A 6,077-nucleotide genomic window follows, 5' to 3' on the forward strand; every position below is an offset into this window, starting at 1 on the left:
TGTTTAGCGCAACATCCGCTGGTTTCCTGTTTCTGGCGCAAAGTGGGAGATAAACAAACAAGAGAGATGATCAGCTGATCATTGATCAGTTTCATGATTGAGGTAGCAACAGGAGAGGGAGGGAGGGAGAGAGAATGAGGGGAGAAAAGGCAGCTGTGCAAAGTAAAGACAGAATAACTCCAGCTTTGTGTCTTTTTTTCATTCTAGCTGAAGTACGGGACGAATCGCGTTCCTTTTCCCCTCAATACGGATGTATTGTAATTGGTCCAGCCCAGAGTTGATCATGACCAATTGGCTAATCCACCACCTTTCATTGTTTATACCGTTACAAAAACAAACAAACATAAAAATGAAAAATCATCATCGGCCCACCGGGCAAATGCCGGTATGCCCAATGGCCAGTCCAGCTATGCGGTCAGCTGGTGGGTAACAGGCATCTCCGAAAACGTTAGAGCACTTTTGCAAATATGTGATGTCTTGATAACTCGAGCAGACATTTGAAGTTTACACAGCACCATTATCGCATGAAAATATCTTAAAAGTTTATTTTGTGACCCAGAAAGAGTAATATTTCAAACTCCGCCACTCTGTGTTCCTCCGCCACCGCCTCGTTTGAGTTTTGGACGAAATGGATTCTGGGATACTGCATTTCGTCATTTCGAGCTGATTGGAGACCAGAACAGCCAATGAGATTTTTTTGCATTCAAGTCTGTGATTGGCTGGGTTTGTGGCACAAATATAATGGTGTACAGAAAGAGTTGAGCGCGCACGGGCAGAAATGTTGAGAGCGTGAGCAACACGTTGCGAGCGAGCACAAATGCAAAAACTGAGCGAGAGGGGCTGCTGTTGCAAACGCGGAAATACATTTTTTGCACGCAGCAATGAATTTTGTTCATTCAAATTCAGCTTTTCTTCGCTCAAAATAAATTTCTCCTCAAAATACAACACTTGCACCTGCAAACTTTTTTTACGTGAGCTCAGAATAGTGGCAAAAAAATAACGCCATAGTCTTGCATAGAATAAATATATATTAAAAATGTGGATTCTTGCTTTTTTAGTTACACATGTTTTTATCGTTTTGATACTTTGAAACTCATATCCTTAGTGATGTAATGTCCAATCAATATAAAAAACTGACCAATATTTTTATTAGTAGTCATCAGTTCCTGATAAATGATAATCCCATAGCTCCAGATATGCTAATTATACGCAAATATACCATGAGTTGTGGAAGAATCTATAGTCAAAGGTTTGTTTATTTACAAAAAATATTTTATTTATGAATTATGTATGTATAAGGGAAATTTAACAATTATAAGTCACATAATCTATATTAGCATTTGAAAATATAAGTGCCTTTTTAAAATATTTAACGGGACATGAAGAAGAAGGTTTTAATATGTTCTCCTGACAGTTTTTTTAAGGATCAGTATATTTGGTTACATATATTATATATTTTTTATTTAGTTTTCTGCATGTACTTTTCTGCTATATATGGAAAAATATTATGATTATTTTCCATGACCCATTATTGCTTTTTTAGTGTTCATCTCTGGTCTCATCAGGATTAAGTAACACTTGGGCCCAAACAGTGTAAATAAGAGTCCAAAACTTGAGGCCAGGATGGCAAATACCTCCACTGCATCTGCACGATTTCCAGTAGAGCTGATATAAACAGGAACAAAGGCCACCCACACAGCACAGAAGATCAGCATGCTGAATGTGATGAGCTTGGCCTCATTAAAACTATCAGGGAGATTCCTCACCAGGAATGCAATTAGAAAACTGAGGAAAGCTAGCACCCCAATATAACCCAATAACACTGCAAAACCAACAGTGGACCCAACTGCACACTCAAAAATGATCTTATCATTGTGATACTGGCTGTTTTTATGTGGAAATGGAGAGGAAGAGACAAGCCAGGCAGTGCAGATGGCTGCCTGAATAGATGTAAGAACTAGAACTGTTCCTCTCTGCTGCATAACACCAAACCACTTCAGACTGGTTCCCCCTCCTGGCTTGGAGGCTTTGAACACAGCCAGAACTACCATGGTTTTTACCAGGATGCATGAGACACACAGCACAAAGCTGATCCCAAATGCTGCTTGCCTGAGTTGACACGTCCACATCCTGGGTCGTCCAATGAACAGCAGTGAACAAAGGAAACACAACTTGAGTGACAGCAATAGCTGAAAACTAAGTTCTGAATTGTTGGCACGTATTATAGGTGTTCTGCGATGGTAGAAAAAGACCCCTAGAACAACAGCACATATGAATGTGCCCAGCAGTGAAGTTGCTGCCAAACAAATACCCAAAGGGTCATGGTAGGAGAGGAATTCTGTCTTCTTGGGAACGCAGTGGTCACGTTCGGGGTTTGACCAAAAATCCTCTGGACAACTGGTGCACTCAAATGAGTCTAAAAAAGGGCAAGATAGTAAAATGGATATTATATTTCAAAGAAATTAAATTTTGCATTTTGAAAGATAAACACTTACTGCTTTTATTGGTGACTGTTCCCTCAGAACAAGGGATGCAGTCAAAACAGCATTTGGGCTCCCCCTTCCTTCTCACCATGTGGGTACCAGGAGGACAGCTCTCACTGCATACTGATCGAGGTGGCTATTACACAAAATTAAATATTGACTGCCTTAATAATATTTACTGTACACGTGACAAAAAGTCTGAAAAAACGTATATAACCTTTTTGGATTCAAAGTTCCAGAAGATTTTGTCTTCATCAAGTATGAGTTCTTCACCTCTGAAAGCTGACCTCTTAATCTCACCCACATTCTGAACTTCAGTGCTTCCATCAGGGAGCCACAACCAGTTCATCACATCGTAAATTGGTACCACATCACCATTCTCATCAAATGACACTTGATCACCAAATGAAGTGGAAAAGTTCACCCTTTCCAAGTAATAAACAAGCTGTTAAAAAAGGGATCTATTAGAATTAACTTATTTCTTGCAAAGAGTGCAAACAGTGGCACTCTGTATTAAATAATGAAATAAAATATTACACATATAACATAGAAATTTGCAAGGTAAGTCACTACTAAAGTAATGTACGTACACAGGTAAATTATCATTTTTGATCTAAATTCATTAAACACTGAATTTCACCTTGAAAGTAATTACAAGGAAACTATTTATTCATAGATGGAGAGCAAAGTGATTTCACACCTGCCAAGGCTCCAGTGACTGCAGAGTGGCACAGCTGTCTCCAGTGAAAGGCCCTCTTCCTGGCTTGCAACGTAGCATGTCATCAAGGGAATGTGCAAGAGCATACACAGCTTTGTACACATTGTACTCAGGCCGGAGGCTGGAAATGTCCAAGAACTCAGTGTCTACATTCTCTAGATCTTCCTGTCCAGTGCATAGTTGACCTTCTTGCTCCACCCAGCCTGCTGAAGCTTGTGAAAATCTGCACTGAAATATGAATTCCCAAAACTGATTCACCTGAAATATTTAGATTTTGTTAATATGAATTATAATAACATCTAATTCTTGCACATGCATTAGAAAATGGTTAAACTCTCACCATGCTATTTCCATAGCTATTGTTGTAATGTAGAGTGGGACGTGTTTTTAACAGGAATTCCCTGAGCCCTGGTATTTCCCCATGACGAATGGCAATACCTAGTGTACCACCCAGGTATGGCATAAGGTGAGGTGTTTGGAGCACAGCAGCTGCTGTCCAGGCTTCACTGGCCATCCACTGTAGGCCAGTTACATTTTTCCTCACTACCTGTGCATTGTAATAAACCAAATGTTTAAAGTGATATATATATGTATATATATATATATATATATATATATATAATTATGTATAAAAAAATACTTTAGGGGCATTATCATGCCATTCAACTAGTTGCTGATTTTGCAAAATAATTACAGAAGACAAATTTTCTTTACCCATTCACACAAACACACGTTTTATAAAGTATCTTCAAACCCAACAATAACCAAATTTTGAATCCAAACCTCTTCCATAAGGTTTATCATGACACTCTCATTGCAAAGACAATGACAACTCGAGCTGTGGATTTTTTCATCACATTCACAATCCTCCTGAGTTCATCAGTGTCTTTGTCCCAGGGCAAAATCTCGAAGTAAGCCAGGCAACCTTCACCAGACAGACTGAGCTCAGATTGTAAGGATCTTGCCGCATGGAGTCCATAATCATCATCAGTGACGAGCAGACCTGCCCAAGTCCAGCCAAAGTGTTTTAGAATCTGAATCATAGCACGTACCTAAGTGAATAGAGATTAAAACATCAGTGTAAAGATAAAAAAAAACCTCTTTCAGTGGATTAGCTGCCCATCGGATTTGGGACCACACCACACGATTATCTTTTCTGATGCCACACAATATTAAGAGTAACTGTGAAAAATCACAATATCCAAATTTTAATAGAAATTTTACTAAAACATTTTCACCTGGAAAGCATCACTTGGGATCGTCCTAAAGAAGGCTGGATACTTTTGACGGTCACTCAGGCAGGAACATGTTGAAAAATAACTCACCTGTGAAATATACAGACTGTATATTGGAAAACAATTGAAAGACTTGACTTCCTATTTTAATTTTGTCATTTTGACTGAGTCGGTTTTGATTAAACTTTAAATTAAACCAAAATAATCCAAGAAAACCATTTAATGATTAAGCAGATGACTTACCATAGGTACTCTGTACAAACCTAAAGTGCTAGAGATAGCAATAGAGTGTGCAGAGGGAGAATCACCAACAATCCCTAAGACTGGAGTATTTCCAACACATGTATCATCTAATATAAAATGCTCCTCTTGACCACTGGCTAATGACAATGCAGCACGGAATCCAGTTCCAAGGTTGATGCAGTTATCATAAAGAGTGTATCCCAGAGTGACATTAGGTAGCAGGTTGGAGCTTCTGTTGATTTCATCAATAGCAAAGGCCATGGTTTGTGCATGCCTAAATCCTAGTTCATAAAATCTAACAAAAGAAAGATTATTATTGAAACATATGGCAGAATACATGCATTAAGAATACAACAGAACTTGTGTTACAAAAATACTGCTACAAAGTAACAATTAAAGGTTTTTTTTAAAATGAGAAAAATAACAAAGAAGATGCTTCATTCAACATACACCCTTTTTATGGTATTATATATATATATATATATATATATATATATAATACATATGGCACTGATCCCAGTTTCTTTTTTTGTTGTTTTTTTTTCTCCTAACATACTTACCCATGGCAAGTAGGCTGCTGTGGCTGTGAGGTAAAAGACAGGTCAGGAACACTTGAAAAAAAGTGGACTTGAAACAGTCCACCCAGAATGACATCTCCACTCTTGTGCATGCCATTTAGATGAAATTGTCTCTGTAACTGACAGGAGGAGGGAAACAGAGAAGAGGCTACAGCAGAAGAAAAACAGGAATACAGCAAAATGAATAAGAGCAAGTTGGTTTGTAATAATGACCACATGACAGCTTTCTGACTTTCTGAGCCTAGTCGTTAGGTTTTATTGTTTTGCCATTCCCTTTTATTGACATGTTGTGTTGATTAATCCCATAAGGGAAAAACAAGGAGCAGTGGCAGTTTCCATTACCTTAGGCACAAATCTGCCAGCAGCACAAACAAGAACTTAAGTTTTATCTTTATGCAAGTGGTTAGATGACAGCATTCTTAAAATAAGGAGGATATTTACCAGAGATCAGTGGCGTTTTCGTTATAGTGAGCACATGGGTACAGATAGACTGAAAGACATTTTCGGACAGAGAGCAAGAGGATGCTTTCACTGAATTGACTAAATTAACTAGCTCAGATAATGAAACTGGTAAAAAAATATGTTCTAATATAAATGGCCAAGCGTGAACAGAAACAGGAACAGACAGAGGGTGGCTATAGCTCGGGGTGGCTACAGCTCAGGAGGTAGAGCAGAGTCATCTACTGATTTTAAGGTTAGTGGTTTGACTCCTGGCTCCTCAAGTCTGCATGCCAAGTATTGTTGGGCATAAATTTGTATGAATTTTAACTAGGAAGCACTGAAAGTGCTTGTGTGAATGGGGCATGTTGAATAGAGCACT

At 38.5% G+C, this 6,077-nt stretch overlaps 1 pseudogene; it reads right to left on the reverse strand.

Annotated features, from left to right (window-relative positions):
* Positions 1-1,480: 1,480 nt before the first annotated feature.
* On the reverse strand, positions 1,481-5,349 carry LOC146373591 (extracellular calcium-sensing receptor-like; annotated as a pseudogene).
* Positions 5,350-6,077: the final 728 nt, after the last annotated feature.

Source organism: Perissodus microlepis, chromosome 14 (genome assembly GCF_051167445.1).
Source record: "Perissodus microlepis isolate ML-2025 ecotype Zambia chromosome 14, ASM5116744v1, whole genome shotgun sequence".
NCBI classification, from domain to species: Eukaryota; Metazoa; Chordata; class Actinopteri; order Cichliformes; family Cichlidae; genus Perissodus; species Perissodus microlepis.